The sequence below is a fragment of the Bombina bombina genome, chromosome 2 (genome assembly GCF_027579735.1).
Source record: "Bombina bombina isolate aBomBom1 chromosome 2, aBomBom1.pri, whole genome shotgun sequence".
NCBI lineage: Eukaryota > Metazoa > Chordata > Amphibia > Anura > Bombinatoridae > Bombina > Bombina bombina.
The window spans coordinates 649,092,525-649,115,049 of record NC_069500.1 but is presented as its reverse complement, the minus strand read 5'-3'; positions in this window follow the sequence as shown (position 1 = coordinate 649,115,049).

Here is a 22,525-nt window from a genome sequence, read left to right as displayed (position 1 = left end):
GCCAGATATCATTTCAGCAAGTGACTGGGCGTAGGCCAACAAATTGGAATGGTCAACATGAAGATCTTCCTGTTTCTTTTCCAGAGAATCTGTTCTCTCTCCTAGTTGGGAAATATCCTTCTTGAGCTCAGAGACTGATGCTTTAAGATCTTGCTTCAGCGATGTGTAGTGTGAGTCCATTTTAGTAGAGAGATCTTTAATGGATTCAAGGATTGAGGAGGAGGAGGCGTGGGACATTCTCTCAGCAGAAAGAGAGAGAGGGCGAGATGAATCCTTGGCTGATATGGTGGAATCTCTTGAGTCGTCATCTGAAAGATCTTGGTCAAATGTATTCTTATGTGAGAAATGATCTGATAGAGTCCTTTTTGGAATGTCCCTGTGCTTTAGTTTCTTTTTCTGTGAGTGGGCCATCTTACTCATGATAATCCAGCAGAGTGGAAATGTTGTTGAGAGGTTCTAATTATGAGATTTGTAACGTGTCGTGAAGCAGAGAGTGAATATCAGGGACCTCTCTAGACAGTGATGTCTAGATCAACTTGGGAGGTTAACCGCTGGAGAATGATTAGGAGCGCGGACTGGTAGTAGACTTTCACTGGCACAAAATTAGCCCTTCCCTGATTTCAGGGAGAGATTAGTTGTATGTGTACTGTGAGGGTGGGATTTCCAGACTGTTCTCTCCCCAGGGAGTTGCTCTCTGCCGAGCAAGTAAGGAAAAGGAAGTATGGGGTATGACCCGTGGGCACAGTGGGCCGACGGGAAAGGGGGGGGTAGAGAGGTCTGGTGTGAATAGGAGCGGTAGGTATCACCTTATATAGGATACTTGCATAAAATCCTGCTCAAATTTATTAAGAACTTGATAATATATCCCCACTCTTAGTAACTGGGATTCCAGGAAGGAATAATGGATGGGATCTCACTCTAAAAAAATATATCTGGTGAGTAAACAGTGGATAGTTAGGTCTAATCCTTCTGGTTAATGGTGCCCACAATTGAGACAGTTATGAGAAAATTTTAGTAGTTATATGATGATCGCCTGGAGTGACACATACAGAAAAAACTAGTCTCAAAGTATGTTAAGGGCTTTTGATGCCTGGTATTTCCACGTTAAATTCACTGAGAGCAGTGAAATGGTATGAGGCGAAGTATGTGAGGAGAAAGTGTCTTTCCAGCTGATTGTGTTTCTTGCTACTTTGAAAAGTTTGGCCCTGTAGATGGTAAGATCTCCACGTGGGAGAGTAGACTTGAAGATAGAAAATAGTCTTTTAGGCCCCTTTTTCTTTTTTCTTTTCCCCTTTTTTTTCTCTTTTCTTTTCTTTTGTCCCTTCTTTATTATTTTTTTTTTTTTTTGTTTGTTTTTTTTAATTTCCCCTTTTTTGGGTAAGGGTAGTACCACAAAGATGTGTTCTGTGTTATCCTGCTCCCAGTATTTATTAAAGGTTAGGTAAAATGGAGCTTGGAGTACTAAGGGTCAAATTGTTTAGGGTAGTTTCAGTGGGGTGATAAAAGTCTCTCTTCTTGAACTGTATAATGAGCCACAAATAAGAAATATATGCTAGTCTTACCCCAATGGCTGCTCGATAAGGACTCTCAGTAGATCTGTTCCATCTAGGGCCTCCGGGTCCTCTCCGGTGTTTAGGAGGCAGTGGGGGCCAGGCCCCTAGGGAGAGGCTGAGAGCCGAAGCGGGTCGCCAAATTATTATAAATTATTATAAATTATTATATTATTCTGATGAAGGGGCCTTTGTGAACCCCGAAACGTCAATAAACTTTGGTTGTTGACCCACTACAAAGAAGAGTGCATTTGTTTGCTTCTGTATATATATATATATATATATATATATATATATATAAATACAGTACAATGAGAAATAGCTGACAGAGTCACACACAACTGCACTCTCCAAAAGCTGAAGTGAAAGTGATTAAAGATGACTGAAGTTTGCTTAGATTCCCACCTTCCTATGCTGGTTAGGACAAGCCTTTATTTAATGTCTGACTTGCTAGCCCTCACATCAATCATTTAGTGATGCTCTGCCAGGATTGAACAGTGGAAATTGTATACATGAATGGTCAGACCCCCTGTACATCACTGCAAACAAATGAGCTGATTTGTCCAACAATCTGAGATCCTCCTCCCTTTCCTGTATTCTTTGCACCTTTTATTGGTGCCAAAAGTGCCTCATGAAAAAAGAAATAAATGCAACTAAAAACATGAAAAATGCAGTCAGACTACCGCTAGCTTTGATCCTGTGACATGTTTTATATGCCTTGTTTTAATGGATACAATAAAATATGTTATTTCTACTTAATGAACTTCTTGTAGTGCTTGTTACATTATGTACATTTAGTTACTCACCCATTTCGGTCCACGGTCTATTTGTCTAGTCGTTATGTGGGAGAATGGACAAATAGGTCTAAATTCAGACAAATACGTATTTGCCCCAAGCTGTATCCACATGTATATTTTAAAATATAAAAAATGAAAAAAAAGATGATAATAAAATAATATACACTAACGGCTAGATTTAGAGTTTTGTCGGTAACGACCCGCGTAGCTAACGCTGGCTTTTTTCTGGCCGCACCTTTAAAATAACTCTGGTATTGAGAGTCCACAGAATGGCTGCGTTAGGCTCCAAAAAAGGAGCGTAGAGCATATTTAACGCAACTGCAACTCTCGATACCAGAGTTGCTTACGGACGCGGCCAGCCTCAAAAACGTGCTCGTGCACGATTCCCCCATAGGAAACAATGGGGCTGTTTGAGCTGAAAAAAAACCTAACACCTGCAAAAAAGCCGCGTTCAGCTCCTAACGCAGCCCCATTGTTTCCTATGGGGAAACACTTCCTACGTCTGCACCTAACACTCTAACATGTACCCCGAGTCTAAACACCCCTAACCTTACACTTATTAACCCCTATTCTGCCGCCCCCGCTATCGCTGACCCCTGTATATTATTTTTAACCCCTAATCTGCTGCTCCGTAAACCGCCGCTACTTACATTATCCCTATGTACCCCTAATCTGCTGCCCCTAACACCGCCGACCCCTATATTATATTTATTAACCCCTAATCTGCCCCCCACAACGTCGCCTCCACCTGCCTACACTTATTAACCACTAATCTGCCGACCGGACCTGAGCGCTACTATAATAAAGTTATTAACCCCTAATCTGCCTCACTAACCCTATAATAAATAGTATTAACCCCTAATCTGCCCTCCCTAACATCGCCGACACCTAACTTCAATTATTAACCCCTAATCTGCCGACCGGAGCTCACCGCTATTCTAATAAATGTATTAACCCCTAAAGCTAAGTCTAACCCTAACACTAACACCCCCCTACATTAAATATAATTTTAATCTAACAAAATTAATTAACTCTTATTAAATAAATTATTCCTATTTAAAGATAAATACTTACCTGTAAAATAAATCCTAATATAGCTACAATATAAATTATAATTATATTATAGCTATTTTAGGATTAATACTTATTTTACAGGTAACTTTGTAATTATTTTAACCAGGTACAATAGCTATTAAATAGTTAAGAACTATTTAATAGCTAAAATAGTTAAAATAATTACAAATTTACCTGTAAAATAAATCCTAACCTAAGTTACAATTAAACCTAACACTACACTATCAATAAATTAATTAAATAAAATACCTATAATTATCTACAATTAAACCTAACACTACACTATCAATAAATAAATTAAATACAATTCCTACAAATAAATACAATGAAATAAACTAACTAAAGTACAAAAAATAAAAAAGAACTAAGTTACAAAAAATAAAAAAATATTTACAAACATTAGAAATATATTACAACAATTTTAAACTAATTACACCTACTCTAAGCCCCCTAATAAAATAACAAAGCCCCCCAAAATAAAAAAATGCCCTACCCTATTCTAAATTACTAAAGTTCAAAGCTCTTTTACCTTACCAGCCCTGAACAGGGCCCTTTGCGGGGCATGCCCCAAGAAGTTCAGCTCTTTTGCCTGTAAAAAAAAACATACAATACCCCCCCCAAACATTACAACCCACCACCCACATACCCCTAATCTAACCCAAACCCCCCTTAAATAAACCTAACACTAAGCCCCTGAAGATCTCCCTACCTTGAGTCGTCTTCACCCAGCCGAGCCAAATTCTTCATCCAAGCGGAGCAAGAAGAGGTCCTCCATCCGGTAGAAGTCTTCATCCAAGCGGGGCAGAAGAGGTCTTCCATCCGATTGAAGTCTTCATCCAAGAGGCATCTTCTATCGTCATCCATCCGGAGCGGAGCGGCAGCATCCTGAAGACCTCCGACGCGGAACATCCATCCTGGCCGACGACTGAACGACGAATGACGGTTCCTTTAAATGACGTCATCCAAGATGGCGTCCCTCGAATTCCGATTGGCTGATAGGATTCTATCAGCCAATCGGAATTAAGGTAGGAAAAATCTGATTGGCTGATTGAATCAGCCAATCAGATTGAGCTCGCATTCTATTGGCTGATCGGAACAGCCAATAGAATGCGAGCTCAATCTGATTGGCTGATTGGATCAGCCAATCGGATTCAACTTGATTCTGATTTGCTGATTCCATCAGCCAATCAGAATATTCCTACCTTAATTCCGATTGGCTGATAGAATCCTATCAGCCAATCGGAATTCGAGGGACGCCATCTTGGATGACGTCATTTAAAGGAACCGTCATTCGTCGTTCAGTCGTCGGCCAGGATGGATATTCCGCGTCGGAGGTCTTCAGGATGCTGCCGCTCCACTCCGGATGGATGACGATAGAAGATGCCTCTTGGATGAAGACTTCAATCGGATGGAAGACCTCTTCTTGCTCCGCTTGGATGAAGAATTTGGATCGGCTGGGTGAAGACGACTCAAGGTAGGGAGATCTTCAGGGGCTTAGTGTTAGGTTTATTTAAGGGGGGTTTGGGTTAGATTAGGGGTATGTGGGTGGTGGGTTGTAATGTTGGGGGGGGTATTGTATGTTTTTTTTTACAGGCAAAAGAGCTGAACTTCTTAAGGCATGCCCCGCAAAGGGCCCTGTTCAGGGCTGGTAAGGTAAAAGAGCTTTGAACTTTAGTAATTTAGAATAGGGTAGGGCATTTTTTTATTTTGGGGGGCTTTGTTATTTTATTAGGGGGCTTAGAGTAGGTGTAATTAGTTTAAAATTGTTGTAATATATTTCTAATGTTTGTAAATATTTTTTTATTTTTTGTAACTTAGTTCTTTTTTATTTTTTGTACTTTAGTTAGTTTATTTCATTGTATTTATTTGTAGGAATTGTATTTAATTTATTTATTGATAGTGTAGTGTTAGGTTTAATTGTAGATAATTATAGGTATTTTATTTAATTAATTTATTGATAGTGTAGTGTTAGGTTTAATTGTAACTTAGGTTAGGATTTATTTTACAGGTAAATTTGTAATTATTTTAACTATTTTAGCTATTAAATAGTTCTTAACTATTTAATAGCTATTGTACCTGGTTAAAATAATTACAAAGTTACCTGTAAAATAAGTATTAATCCTAAAATAGCTATAATATAATTATAATTTATATTGTAGCTATATTAGGGTTTATTTTACAAGTAAGTATTTATCTTTAAATAGGAATAATTTATTTAATAAGAGTTAATTAATTTTGTTAGATTAAAATTATATTTAACTTAGGGGGGTGTTAGTGTTAGGGTTAGACTTAGCTTTAGGGGTTAATACATTTATTAGAATAGTGGTGAGCTCCAGTCGGCAGATTAGGGGTTAATAATTGAAGTTAGGTGTCGGCGATGTTAGGGAGGGCAGATTAGGGGTTAATACTATTTATTATAGGGTTAGTGAGGCGGATTAGGGGTTAATAACTTTATTATAGTAGCGCTCAGGTCCGCTCGGCAGATTAGGGGTTAATAAATGTAGGCAGGTGGAGGCGACGTTGTGGGGGGCAGATTAGGGGTTAATAAATATAATATAGGGGTCGGCGGTGTTAGGGGCAGCAGATTAGGGGTACATAGCTATAATGTAGGTGGCGGCTCTTTGCGGTCGGCAGATTAGGGGTTAATTATTGTAGGTAGCTGGCTGTGACGTTGTGGGGGGCAGGTTAGGGGTTAATAAATATAATATAGGGGTCGGCGGTGTTAGGTGCAGCAGATTAGGGGTACATAAGGATAACGTAGGTGGCGGTCGGCATATTAGGGGTTAAACATTTTTTATCGAGTGGCGGCAATGTGGGGGGGCCTCGGTTTAGGGGTACATAGGTAGTTTATGGGTGTTAGTGTACTTTAGAGTACAGTAGTTAAGAGCTTTATGAACTGGCGTTAGCCCAGAAAGCTCTTAACTACTGACTTTTTTCTGCGGCTGGAGTTTTGTTGTTAGATTTCTAACGCTCACTTCAGACACGACTCTAAATACCGGAGTTAGAAAGATCCCATTGAAAAGATAGGATACGCAAATGATGTAAGGGGATCTGCGGTATGGAAAAGTCGCGGCTGAAAAGTGAGCGTTAGACCCTTTTTTTAATGACTCCAAATACCGGCGGTAGCCTAAAACCAGCGTTAGGAGCCTCTAACGCTGGTTTTCACGGCTACCGCCAAACTCCAAATCTAGGCCTTAGTTAGTAACTTTTCCAATACACCAAACTTAAAGGAGCAGGGAAGTCAAAGTATAATGGTTCTATACAAGCACAGGATTCTTGTACAAGACAATTTGCAATCCATTTCTTTCAACACAAGATTGCCATCAAGTACACACAGTGGGTGTCAGAATTTACTGGGGATCGGATTGACAGGTTTGCTCTATACCCAGTGTAAGGAACAGTAGAGCAATTCTGTCTGAAAGTTTTTTCAGCATGATTTTTAACACTTTTTATACTTTATATTCTACAGCCATGACCTCTTAAAAATTACCTTTGGCATTTTTCAAATTGCATTTTGTGGCTGGTTTTCTGTTTCTTTTTTAAGTGTTAAAGTTTTTGCACATCCTCATTTCAAATGTTAATAAAAACTTTTCTCTGACAAGACAAATGGCTTTGTATTTTAGATAATTTCTTTACTATTTCCAAAACAGCAGAACAAATATAGAAAAAGAATAACATTACAACATAATCAAACTATATTAAGCCAGCAAATAAGACACAACATTCTATTTTCTTTGCTGCTTTCCAGAAAGTAGGTCAGTTATTTTTTCTGCTTGATGTTTAAGCCCTTTATTTAGTATCTGTGCTACTTTCCGTTCATCTCCAAATGGGGACTTTCTCCTTATTTTCCTTCAGTGCTAGTGCTAAGGTGAATATGTTCACCTTTTTTCTTGCTGTCTGTTTATTTTCCCCTTGTTTTGTTTTTGGTGCCATTGCAGGTCATTGCTCTGGTTAATATTATTCCTGGAAGATTTTTTTTAGGTAATTATGAGCCAGATAATGTATTAAAAATGTTATGATGGTCCTGATCCCACGTTTTGCGTTATTTGATTGCATTACTCTCACTGCTCAGCTAGTGCTGGTTCACGTTAATTGTTGATGACATTTTCTCATTCTTTGGCTTCAAGCAGCCATCAACTGTTGTACGCAGCTTCACAATTACAACTTTTGGAAGCTCAGTAGATAAAGTTAGGTGAACAAGGTTAAATAAATATTCTTATCATACTTTTGATCTTTACAGTTTCTGCCTGGAGTTCAGGATTTTGGTCAGAACACAGTATTTTTCCAGTTCTCAGAATTCTACTCTAAATATATTCTTTCATTAGTGGAGGCATACCAGTGGCTGAATGTAGATTTTGCAGAGTTCGAAATAGTTAGGTCCTCTGTATCTGGATCTCTTTGCCTTACATACCAATCACCAACTGCCATGGTATTTCAGTTGGCTTCCAGTTAAGCCACGTATGTGTTTCTCCAGATTTTATAGTAGTTAATGGAACAGCACCAACCTTTTCAATCTTTAAGAGTGTGCATGTAACTCACAGGGCTCTGTTACCCCTCCAGTAAGAACATAGTAACAAAAAGTCCAGCACTGTTCATTTGCAAGTATCCCAAATGGGTAATTTTATTTGGAAGAATCACAGATGCAAGATTTTGGGCTACACACAGCCCTTACTCATGTGAAGCCCAAAAATCCACATCTATGAGTCTCCACAATAAAGAGACCCAGTTGGGGTACTTACAAATGAGTAGTGCTGGACGTTTTGTTACTATGTTTCTCCAGATGTTGCTGTATTTTGGGGATTACAAATTTCCTCTATTTAGGATGAGAGTTCAGACAATAATTTTTGTTCATAGGTTTCAAAGCATCTTAACTTTAGCAATTCTTTTCTGGCTGACCTTTTGGCAGCATAAACTAGTTTACATTTGATCTGTTTTACTTTAAACCAGTTAAGCGTGCTTTCAACTTGGTTCTTTCAGTGCATTAAAATACAAAATATGAAGCCTCCTGTCTTGTCATAACATTTTGATTATTTTAGCCTTGGTGATAAGATCATTTAAAATTGGTAAATGATTTGTTTTGTTTTTTTAATTAAGAAAGCACATATCATAGACCTCCAGCAATTTGGACAGCTCATATAACAGGACCATCTTTGTACTTCACTTCACAAGCTTGGAATTTAATTTTATTTGCAAGGGTTAAATATCTAGTTATAAGCAAGCAGTAGTGTAACAATAATACTCATATAATTTTTTATGCGCTTTTATGTACCATAGGAGTACTGAAATTTGTATTAGTGTACAACTGAGTAAAAATAATCTGTATCAGTGCCTTACTACAATTTTTTCAGAGCTGGAATAGAAAATCTGAATGTTGCAATATTTATCAGAGATATTTATCAAATGTTTCAATGACTCCAATAAATTGTGCAGGAAAATAATTGAACTAATGGTCTGAAGTATTCTTATTTTTTTTGCCAAGAAAGAAATATGATTAATTCTTGTGTTTAGTAGTAAAAATGGAATATTGGCCACAATATAACATAATAGCTTCTAGAATATATTTCATTGAGTTCAAACTTTACAGATTTTTTTATTCCTAACATTAAATTAAGTCACCTGCCAAGTAAACTGGTTGTAATAAATGACTATGGCTATTCTTTTTGCGTCATAACCTTGGTTACTATTTTTAGGGAAATATAAATATGTGTGTTTATAAAGTTGTTTACTTTAGCTATAAGGATTGACAGTCACATTCATCAACCTTGTAATAAAACAAGCTCAACCCTTAATACAGACCTTAAACATTTTAATATAAAGTAATATTTAGCCTCTCAAACATCTCTATTCTAACCTTTCTTTAAAGCTTAAAGCATGCAATCTTTTTTTTAGTCTTCTGTATAGTAAATGGCACTCTATAATCATTTGCTTTACATCTCATGCTCAAAGGACACCAGTTATCATTTTATCAACACCATTTCCACTGTTCTCTATAAGCTATTTGAGGAGGGACCAAAAGTTCCTTCTTACTCTGTGGATATCCCTGTTATTACTGATGCATAATAAAAGTATTGCCAGTTTGTTTTACAAAGTTTTAATCAATGTTGAGTATCCAAAGGCTGTGGCACTTCCTTATTACTCTAAATTAAGGTGAGATGTGTTTTTATGAAGTTCCTAGATCGACCTTGCATCACAAACCCTATTTGAATGTCGGGAAGAGGATATTACAAATGCAGGGGTCCAAGCATCATAAATATTAATCTGCAAAAACAACCTTTACCTGCAACACTAGGGGGCTGATTTATTATGCCCCGAATGTACCTGTTCCTGTGCGAGCCATGAGGCTCGCCGGAAACAGTATTTAAGAAGCAGCGGTCTTAAGACCGCTGCTTTTTAACTCGTTCGCCACCTCTGAGGTGGCGGACAGCAATCAGCCTAATCAGATATGATCGGGTTGATTGACACCCCCTGTTAGCGGCTGCGAATGGGCAGAGGGTAGCATTGGACAAACATTTCATGAGATAAATGTCGACAGAGTATGCTGTCGGCATTTATCAATGTGCGACGGACATGATCCTCTACAGCGGATCATGTCCGCTCGCACATTGTTAAATTGGCCTCTAGGAGTCAAAGAGATTTGTGGATTTGAGTGCCTCTAATAGTGCCGCATATTCCTCCTGTGTAGGCTAAAGTGTCATAAAACTCTTCATTGAGAAGAAGGAAAGACTCTGTTTTGATAGTGGGGTCTCAAGTGATGGAAACCACCTGCAACCCTAGAAACTGGGGACATTGTGGGCTAGATTACAAGTGGTGTGCTATTTAGCGCTTTTGCTCAAGCCTAAACTTTGCTAGAAGTGAGCTTTTTGCATGTGTCGGGTTGCACGCATATTACAATTTAAAAGTAAAATGTTTGTGCTTGGGCAAAACCTGACGCGCACTAATTCCACAATATTGCAACCGCATCAACGCATTCTCCCAATAGACGTCAATGGAGAGCACAGAAGAAAAAACCTAACACCTATCGATTGTGTGCTAACCTTATAGGAGTTATTCATATTTTGCATTTCAATGTTCTTCATTTACAGAACAATGTAATAGTTATTGTAAATACATATTCCATATATATCTGTATAAACTATATCTGTATAACTATTCCTATAGAGATATAGGTATAGATATATATTTTACATAACATTATCACATATATATATATATATATATATATATATATATATATATATATATATATATATATAAAGAGAGAGATTATTAGGGGATTATTTAGAATTTTCTGCAGTATGTCTAATAATCTATACTATAATCGTGTTTGTAACGTGTCTGTCGCCAGTTGCGCACGCCAGTTGCGTGAAGCTGCATCCCGGTGGATACCCTGCCATTTTCGGAATCCACCAGAATGCAGCTAAGGCAAACGGAGCATTAAAAAAAAAAAAAAAAACCTAACCGCCCGCAATAAGTATAAAAAAACCCCCCTAACTGCTCGCAATAAGTATTAAAAAAAAAACTAACCACCCGCAATAAGTATTAACAAAATAAAAACCTAACCGCACGCATTAAAGTATTAAAAAAAAAAAATAACCGCCCGCAATAACTATTAAAAAAAATAAAAATAACCGGCCGTACGAAGTATTAAGAAAAAAACTAAAAACAACTACATAATACAATTATTAACCCCTAAATCCACCATCCCCAACATCGCAAACTACCTAATACATCTATTAACCGCTAATCTGCCATTCCCCCATATCTCAAATTAAATGATGAATTTATTAACCCCTAAACCGCCATCCACCACCAACGCAATAAACTTAATTAACATATTAACCCCTAATCTGCCAAGCCCCCACAATGTATTAAACGTAATTTAACTATTAACTACTGAACCACCAACCCCCACAACGCAAATAACTAATTTAATGACTAAGCCCCCTAACCTAACACCCCCTAAATTAACCCCTTAATTACATAAAATAATAAAATACTAAATTACAATGAAAATAAAAAATCCTAACAGTAAAAAATAAGATTACATTATATTAATCTAAAATTGCACAAAATAAAAAAGGATAACATTGCAGAAAATAATAAACCTCATTATCCAAAATAAAACAAATTAACCTAATCCTTATGAAAATAAAAAGATCCCCAAAATAAAAACACCCCCTAATCTAAGAATAAAATACCAATAGCCCTTAAAAGGGCTTTTCGTAGGGCATTGCCCTAAGTTAAACAGCTTTTTTACATAAAAAAAAAAAATAAGCCCTCTAACAGTAAAACCAAAACCCCCCGGGGGACGGAGCCGTCCATGAAGTGAAATGGACGTGTATTGCTAATGCTCCATGTTCAAACTGGCACCATAGGAGATTACTATGGGTTCAGATGCTCTCTGACCCACACAAATAAATAGAGAGGATGTAAAACCTGGGAACACAAATAAAGCAACACCATGTGAGTAAAATGCAGTTTTAAGCAAACTGAAGCCTCTAATATAAATGCGCCCCTGCAGCTAGGCCTGGAAACCCCATACCTCATTATACACACAGCAGCTTCCAGAGGGTTAATGGCGGCCCAAAATAAACACCGGAGCTGCAAATAAGATCTCAGGGGCAAGCAGCAGGCAGAATTGAGAAGAAGGGAACATAGAAATCTAAAAGGGATGAACCAGAGCAAATGTTAAAATCGCGCCCCTGCTAAATTGACCGGGAAACCCCGTTTTTACATTAGAAGGCTCTGTGGGGCCTTACAAGTAACATAGGCCTTTGCAAATAAACAAGATCATAGTGGGAAGGAAGTAGATCTCAAGCAGACACAGAGAGAGTTGCAGAGGGTTAAAAGAGGATCACTAACAAAAAGTAAAGAGCTCAGACAGAGTGCCCCTGCTGTTTTGCTACAGAAAACCCCTACAAGCAAACGGTCTGACACAGCCTTTATACACAGCACAAGTACCGACTTCTGAACAAGGCCTAGTTTATATGATTTCTGAATAACCTCAGACCGGACACCTATCAATAAAAGGCCTAAAGGTATAAAAGGACTGTACTACCATATAGTGACAATTTGAAGGCAGATAATTACAGATCATGCCTGCAGTGTTGGTTATAATTACAGACACAGGGACCACTGCAAAGAATCAGCACATAGATACAGGACTCTCTTGTTCAATAAAATATTAAGTGCAAGATTAGCAGGGGCCTTTGAAATACTATACATAACATGGCAGCTAGGAGGGTTACTAAAACTGACAAGGGAGCAAAAATAACCAACACCCCAAGCTCAAAGATGAATATTTTTTTTAAGACAATACAGTCACCCTCCTTAGAAGATGATGATACCTCACAGCTGCCACAAGAGGATCATCAGGAAATATTGCCGCCTGATGGGGAGGCCCCTATAACCAGAGCGGATCTCAAGGACCTGCCAACTAAAGCAGACCTCTCTTCCTTTTTTCAAAAAGTCAGTAAAATGTTGAAAGATGGTATTTCAGTGATTAAAAAAAAAAGTTGCCAACCTGGGAGGCATGGTGGCTTACCTAGAGGAACAAGGAGAAGAGACTACATCTAACCTGGACCTTCTCACCAGGAAGATAGAAACACAGGAATCTCAGATAGAGTTTTTACACTCGAATCTTGGAGATCTGGACAATAGGGGTAGGAGGCAAAATCTACGCATTAGAGGTATCCCAGAAAAGGTAATTAATAACAACCTCCCCTTATACCTACAAAATATATTTAAACAACTACTGAAGGATCACCAGCTACCAGAATTGGCAATGGACAGAGCACACAGAGTGCTGAGACCTATGCCACGAGACAATGAGTTTCCAAGAGATGTCATCATGAGATTTCATAGATATACAGATAAAGAATTAATAATGAATGCCACTAGAAAACAACAAACATTCATAATGGACGAGGTTAAACTCCAATTATTCGCAGATCTTAGCCCTATCACACTACAAAATCGCAAGGTGGTAAGAGTCATCACACAACACCTACGGGACCAAGGGCTGAATTACAGATGGGGATTCCCTTTCAGCGTGAAGGTCATGAAAAATAATAAAGTAACAACATATCATTCCATAGAAGATCTAGAGCACTTTTGTCAAGCACTGGATATCCCTAAGACGTCCTTGCCTTCACTGGAACCCTCTAATACCTCAATGACACAGGAAAATACATCACAGTCAAATCCCCAACGCTCCCACTGGATACAAGCAACAAGGAATAGGTCCAGGGATGCTTCCACAGAACAGAGGAAAACCCAAGTAGATTTGAACCCCAGCTGAAGAGGATTTGCATGTCATATTTGGGCACTCCATTATTAACAGATCCAGGCTGCAACAGAACATTAACTAAAGCTACTTCAAATTCCTTTAATTGGTAATATTTTGCTTGGCTTCCTTTTCTACTGTTACTCAAAAGCAAATGCATAATGAGAGCTCACAGTCTGTTTCCAGGTAAAATTGTGCCCTCTAGCAATAGAGGGAGGAGAAGGAAGGAAGAAAAAACTAACAAAAAAAAAAAAACTAAACTAAAAAAAAAACAAAAAAAGAACAAAACATTCCTCTCTATCCATTACACTCATTTTCCTCCTCTTTAAGTGCCTTTCAACCCTTAAAGGTTGAATTAATTCCCCAATGAATCCCATCTCCTATTCGGAGTTTGTTACAAGGAATTTTTATGTTAAAATGTATGTTGTTTCATTGTATGTATGTAGGTTTTGTTGTCAATGCCAAATTATTAATACTTATGCATTTTTAATCCAAGTTTTAGGAATGGGTGGAGGTATTTTATACCTCCTCAGGTTTGCTACCTTTATTCCACTTCTTTTCCTGGGCGGAGGTGAGACAAAATATCACACAAAACTCACACATAATACTTCTTTGGGGACCATGACTGATGACCATAGTACCTTCTCGGATGTGCGACTCCAAGACGGTAAGGTAAATAAGTATGCCACACAATACACACACAGGCACACCACCTAAAGAAATTAGATTAATTTCCCAAAATTGTAAGGGACTAAACTCCCCTACTAAGAGATCTATTGCGTTTAATTGGGGTAAAAGAGAAAAAGCAAACATTGTTTTTGTCCAGGAGACGCACTTTGTAATTAACAAAGGGTCTTCATTCCATTCAAAGGAATTTCCTACGTTGTTTCTCCACTCTAACACAAAAAAAAGAATGGGGTAGGAATTTTATTCCACAGAAACACACATTTTCAGTTATTGGAAAGGTATGTAGACAGGGAAGGATGCAACATCATCTTAGTGGGTTTACTGTTCTACAGACCGGTCACTTTGGCTAATATGTATGCTCCTAATGTAGGCCAAGCCCATTTTCTAAAAACAATCAGACATAAACTACTGGAAATACAGAAAGGTGCACTCATACTAGGAGGAGACCTTAATGTAGCGTTATTCCCATCATTAGATTGTTCCCATGGTCGTAGTATATAACAACACCCAAAACTAGAAACTTAATTATTAACACGCTGCAAAGCCTCACCCTTATAGACACTTGGCTCACACTTCACCCTAATGCACGCAATTATACCTTTTATTCTAACCCAGATAAATCATATTCACGTATAGATTACTGGTTTATAGACCACAGTAACCTGCCCCTCATATCAGAGGCCACCATTTTACCAATAGCATGGTCTGATCATTCATCGATTTCGATTTCAATGACCTGGCCATCAATTCCAACTCACCAATTTCTCTGGAGACTAGACAAAGCTATGCTAAATGACCCTATGGTTGTCACACCAACTAAGGAATCTATATTGGAGTATTTCAGGTTAGATACTAATAATCAGACTAGCGCCCCAGTGACTTGGCTGGCCCACAAGGCAGTCCTCAGAGGTATACTGTTGAAACAGAAAGCTACTAACAAACGTTTGTCACTAGCGAATTATAGAACTCTGCTACAGAAATTACAAAATGATGAGAATGCACACAAATGCCACCCTCAGAGGCAGGACTTATTGCATACATTAACCACATCCAGACTCCACTTCCAAAACTACATACATAAAGAAGCCTGCAGAAAAGCCCTTTATATTAAAAAGATCTATTTCCACCGGGGTAACAAAGCAGGAACAAATCTTTACATAACTATATATTAAGCATAACAGAGGAAAATGGAAGGGAGTTAGTAGACTCGAATCTGATAGCTAAATCCTTCAGAGACTACTATGGGGAGCTCTATAATCTCCCTAATTGTGATACTACAAACCACATAGATTTGTTGACTTTGTATCTCGAGAGCGCAGACATGAACAAAATCCAGGAGACTAATAAAGAAAAATTAGACGAACCAATCAAACTGGAGGAAATTATAAAAGCTATAAATGACCTTCCCTTAAACAAGAGCCCAGGCCCTGACGGGTTCTCAAACAAATATTACAAAACATATAGAGATATATTAGCGCCTCACCTTTTGGAACTTTACTCACATATTGATGGAACAGGCCACCTCCCACCAGAATACTTTGAAGCCCAAATTTCAGTAATCCCTAAACCCGGTAAATTCCCTAAGCTAGTTGGTAATTACAGACCCATATCATTATTAAATATGGACCTGAAAATCTACACTAAAATACTAGCCAATAGATTAAATAAAATTCTACCCCAAATTATTCACTCAGACCAGGCAGGATTTGTGCCTGGTCATGAGGCCAGAGACAACACCATTAGGACCCTCCAATTAATAGAGCAAGCTAAACACACAAATAAGGACATGGTAGTTATATCCACAGACGCAGAGAAAGCATTTGATCGCCTAAATTGGGAATTCTTATTCACCACTTTGAGGGAGGTGGGGTTGGGAGAGGGAATTCTTCCTAGAATCCAAAGTCTTTATAAAGCACCCAGGGCAAAAATTAGAGTCAACAACATGGTCTCAGATCCTTTCACGATATATAATGGAACTAGGCAGGGCTGCCCGCTTTCACCCATATTATTCATCATCAGTATGGAAGTCTTAGCTCAATGAATAAGATTAAATCCACTAACTTCAGCGATTAAAATTGGCCCACTTCTCTCATTATATGCTGATGATATTCTTTTTACTCTTTCCTCCCCCCAATTCCCAGTACAGATAGTCTTACAAGAACTCAAACAGTTTGGAGAATTCTCCAATTTCAGAATTAATGAACAGAAATCTGAAATCCTGAACATCTCCCTTCCAGCATCAGAATTCCAATTGTTTCTACAAACCTGCCCCCTCAAACAACAGCCGAAAGCGCTAAAATATTTAGGGATACACCTTACTCCAAACTCTTCTAGATCTTAACTTCACTAGTCTCCTTAACACAGTAACGATTGATTTAAAGGCCTGGAAAGATCGTCCCATTTCATGGTGTGGTAGGCTCCAAATCTTAATAATGAACATTCTCCCTCGATTATTATATGCTATCCAGACTGTCCCAATCACTTTACCACAGAGCTTTCTCACACAGGCACAGCACGCCTTAAACTCCTTTGTATAGGGAAACATAAAGCCCAGAGTTAAAAAATCAACTATGTTCTGACCAGTCAGAGAAGGAGGCTTGAGTCTGCCTAACCTAGAAGCATATTACCAAGCCACATGCTTAAAGAGAATCATAGAATGGCACAGAAATAGTGATTCTAAGGCTTGGATCCCAATGGACTCACATATTCTGCACTCTCCATCCCCGGGTGCCTTATGCTGGACAGCGGGCAAAAACCATCCTCCCTGGCTGAATGCGTACCCTCTTTTGCACCACGTATTTGAGCTATGGGACTCTTTTATTAAAAAATATCCATGAATCTCAAGACTGAGATCCCCCATGTCCCCCATCTCCCCGAATGCCGAATTACTGGGAGGTATAATGTTTGAGCTACATAATCTGACTAATTGGGAGATGAGATACACAGTACCATTATATACAATGACCAGAGACGGTAAACTCAAAAATAAATCAAAATTAACAGAAGTACTGGGAGGGGCTTTTACTAAATGGCTAAAATAAAACCAGATACACCACTTCTTACACACTCATCCATTTAAGCAGTCTCTCATAAGAAAACTAACCCCATTTGAACAAGTATGCTCAGGGAATCTTCCAGCACAACACACACTATCTTGGGCGAGAAAACTCCTAGCTAAAGCCCAGAACCCAAAACACCCAGACTATACTGAACGGTGGCGCAGAGACTTGAATAAAACGCTTACTGACACTGAATGGAAACACATCTTTAATAATACAAGGAAGTCCTCTTCTTCCACAAGATTCTTAGAGACAAATCACAAACTATTGACCAGATGGTATTTGACACCAGCTAGACTGAAAAGCATTTTTCCGGCTTCCTCAGACTTGTGTTGGAGAGGATGTGGGAGAAGGGGGACGTTGATACACATTTGGTGGGAATGTCCAAAGCTGAAACTTTTTTGGGAGAACATCCAAAATATTATAAAACTCATATTGGGACAGAGGGAACAATACCAACTTGACCCAACGACAGCACTACTTAATCTATTACCTGTATGTAAATGTAGATTGCGACTGCGACTAATTCAACTGACTTTGAATTCCGCTAGATCCTTAATAGCTAAACTTTGGAAGTCACAGTCATGCCCGACGGTGATTAGAAGGACTACTCACATGACTGACACATTGAGGTTAGAAGAATATGGTTACTTTAAAGCTAATAAACTGGAATTTTTCCATGATCTAAAATTTATTTGGGAGGATATTCAACATGATCGACAAATTTACATAAGGAGCTATACACAGGACTCTGGGGGGACATGAGGAGTTATTACCTGCATTTGAACTTACTGAGGAAATCATAAGTGGTGATCTTGCCTCCACCCATCATTCTCACTTTCATTTTCATTCTCCTCTTTCCCATGCCTAATCCCTAGACCAACACATTAAGTATTTTACATATACATAAGGATTGGTTTGAAGGATATGGGAGGAGCTAAAGATGTATACAATTACATTTTTTTTTGCTTTGAGAGATTCGGCATAGTTATTGTTATAAGTTTATTTGTTATTTATGTGATACTGTTTATTACGGACTAATTTAACTTTTTTCATTTTGGTTAACCACTGCGAGTCGACTGTTATCAGAAAGGAACACTTTGGACATTCAGATTGAATAGACTTTGCAGCTGGTTGTGATTTACCACGTTACAATGTGATGACCTGTACTATCTTGAAAATAATTGTACTGTAACAGCATTGTTGTTTCATTGTATAAAAAGACCAATATAATAATAAAAAAGAATAAATATAAAAAAAACAAAAATAAAACCCAAAATAAAAAAAACTAACACTAAAAAACCTAAACTACCCATTGCCCCTAAATTGGCATTTGTATGGGCATTCAGCTCTTTTTTCAATTGCCCAAAAAACCCTAATCTAACTCCCCCCCCCCCAAAAGAAAAACACTAAGCCCCAAATAGGTACTCTGAAGTCCGGCAGAGATCTTCTTCCAGGCAGTTCCATCATTATCTGATACTTAGTATCTTCCGTAGTGCAGATTCTGGAACAATATTGATACAATTTGGTGCAGCCTGATGATGCGCAGAAAATATGTCGATGTTTTCTACTTTATTTTTATTTACTGTATATGTAGAAAAAGTAAAGTATTGCAGGAGTCTACATGTGAAAAACAAAGCCTATTTTGAAATAAAATGAATTAGCTGAGAACCCGGTATTAACCTATTAAGAGCCTGTGTATCCCAGCTGCGTCAGTCTGCACCAAATTGTATCAACATTGTTCCAGATTCTGCACTACGGAAGATACTAAGTATTGGTTCAGCAGAGAGCAACTGTTGATTGGATGCCAGACGATTATGCTACTCTGTCACATGATCTGACGTCATCATCTCAACAGAATCCACTACAGAAGTTGTATACTCCATGAACAGTGAGTTTTCCCTTTTGTATCCCATTTCATCTGAGGCTGTGAACAGCTGAAGACATTGATATACATCTTTATACATAGGAAAAGTCTCACTATATATAGCATATATCACCTAAAGTTCTTTTAGATGTGTTTATGGGACTTTGATAGTATCTTTACTTTCCAAGTGAGCTGGATTCACTCATCCGTTTTTAATATCAGTACTTTCAATCTTGTTTATTTCGATTGATCTACCTTGTTTTAATTAATTTGGTTTTTAATTAATCTCTATCTATGTTATATCATTTATTTTAAGACCGTTACCATTGTATTTTATTTTTTCCACGGTCCTCTTAACAAAATTGTTGTTATTTTTAATATATTTTTAGATGCCAGCATCATTTATACTCAGTATTATATACCCCATTGTTCTTTAGAATTGCTTATTAAATAGCTTATTATATCAATCTTGGTTTTTTTAAAGATTTTTCAAACATGCTATGTAGAGTATATATACACAATTTTTGTGGTCAGCTCTTGTTTTAGTGCGCTGTATCCTACCGCCCCCCCCCTTTCTGCTTTGATTGAAGGCATGTATTGTGTGGCTTTAGGTTAGGGACCCAGGGAAGAAGAGACCTTGACGTGGTCCTTGGCCTATCACTATTTTGCAAAATGCTGTAAATAACTCTTTTGCTTTGCTTTTAATATAGCTATGTGCTTGCAAGAGAGTGCCAGACTTTCTCTGTGTCGAGATCTATTGTGTGGCTGTAGTTTAGGGACCAAGGGAGGAAGAAATTGTATATTTATAAAAAATACTTTTGCCCTGGATATTTACTACAGCAAATAAGAAAAGAGAAAAAAGATTTAATGTACCAGTCAACTACAGCATTTTTATTCTTTAAAAGGATAGATAATCCCTTTATTACCCATTCCCTAGTTTTGCACAGCCAACATGGTTATATTAATATATTTTTAACCTCTGTTATTACCTTGTATCTAAGCCTCTTTTAACAGCCCCCTGATCACATAGCTATTAATTTATTATCTATAGAATTGCATTTTAGCCAATTAGTGCAGTGTCATCCACAACTCTAAGGGGGAAAGCACAATGTTATCTATATGGCCCACATGGATTAGCAGTGTCTTGTTGTGAAAAGCAAATACAAAAGCAGGCTATAAAAGGCTATAGTGGCTTAGAAAAAGGCAGACATTTAGAGGTTTAAAGGCTATAAAGTATATTAATATAACAATGTTGGTTGTGCAAAGGTGGGGAATGGGTAGTAAAGGTGTTATCTATCTTTTTAAACAATAACAATTTTGGTGTTGACTAAGCCATTCAAAGGCCTAGATTTGGAGTTTTGTCGGTAACGACCCGCGTAGCTAACGCCGGCTTTTTTCTGGCCGCACCATAAAAATAACTCTGGTATTGAGAGTCCACATAAAGGCTGCGTTAGGCTCCAAAAAAGGAGCGTAGAGCATATTTAACGTAGCTTCAACTCTCGATACCAGAGTTGCTTACGCAAGCGGCCAGCCTCAAAAACGTGCTCGTGCACGATTCCCCCATAGGAAATAATGGAGCTGTTTGAGCTGAAAAAAAACCTAACACCTGCAAAAAAGCCGCGTTCAGCTCCTAACGCAGCCCCATTGTTTGCTATGCGGAAACACTTCCTACGTCTGCACCTAACACTCTAACATGTACCCCGAGTCTAAACACCCCTAACCTTACACTTATTAACCCCTATTCTGCTGCCCCCGCTATCGCTGACCCCTGCATATTATTATTAACTCCTAATCTGCCGCTCCGTAAACCGCCGCTACTTACATTATCCCTATGTACCCCTAATCTGCTGCCCTAAAATCGCCGACCCCTATATTATATTTATTAACCCCTAATCTGCCCCCCACAATGTCGCCTCCACCTGCCTACACTTATTAACCCCTAATCTGCCGACCGGACCGCACCGCTATTCTTATAAAGTTATTAACCCCTAATCCGCCTCACTAACCCTATAATAAATAGTATTAACCCCTAATCTGCCCTCCCTAACATCGCCGACACCTAACTTCAAACATTAACCCCTAATCTGCCGACTGGAGCTCACCGCTATTCTAATAAATGTATTAACCCCTAAAGCTAAGTCTAACCCTAACACTAACACACCCCTAACTTAAATATAATTTAAATCTAACGAAATTAATTAACTCTTATTAAATAAATTATTCCTATTTAAAGCTAAAAACTTACCTGTAAAATAAATCCTAATATAGCTACAATATAATTTATAATTATATTATAGCTATTTTAGGATTAATACTTATTTTACAGGTAACTTTGTAATTATTTTAACCAGGTACAATAGCTATTAAATAGTTAAGAACTATTTAATAGCTAAAATAGTTAAAATAATTACAAAATTACCTGTAAAATAAATCCTAACCTAAGTTACAATTAAACCTAACACTACACTATCAATAAATTAATTAAATAAACTACCTACAATTACCTACAATTAACCTAACACTACACTATCAATAAATTAATTAAATACAATTCCTACAAATAAATACAATTAAATAAACTTGCTAAAGTACAAAAAATAAAAAAATATTTACAAACATAAGAAAAATATTACAACAATTTTAAACTAATTACACCTACTATAAGCCCCCTAATAAAATAACAAAGCCCCCCAAAATAAAAAAATGCCCTACCCTATTCTAAATTACTAAAGTTCAAAGCTCTTTTACCTTACCAGCCCTGAACAGGGCCCTTTGTGGGGCATGCCCCAAGAAGTTCAGCTCTTTTGCCTGTAAAAAAAAACATACAATACCCAAGCCCCCCAACATTACAACCCACCACCCACATACCCCTAATCTAACCCAAACCCCCCTTAAATAAACCTAACACTAAGCCCCTGAAGATCTTCCTACCTTGTCTTCACCTCACCGGGTTCACCGATCTGTCCAGAAGAGCTCCTCCGATGTCCTGATCCAAGCCCTAGCGGGGGGCTGAAGAGGTCCATGATCCGGCTGAAGTCTTCATCCAAGCGGGGCAGAAGAGGTCTTCCATCCGACTGAAGTCTTCATCCAAGCGGGATCTTCTATGGTCATCCATCCGGAGCGGAGCGGCAGGATCCTGAAGACCTCCGACGCGGAACATCCATCCTGGCCGACGACTGAACGACGAATGACGGTTCCTTTAAATG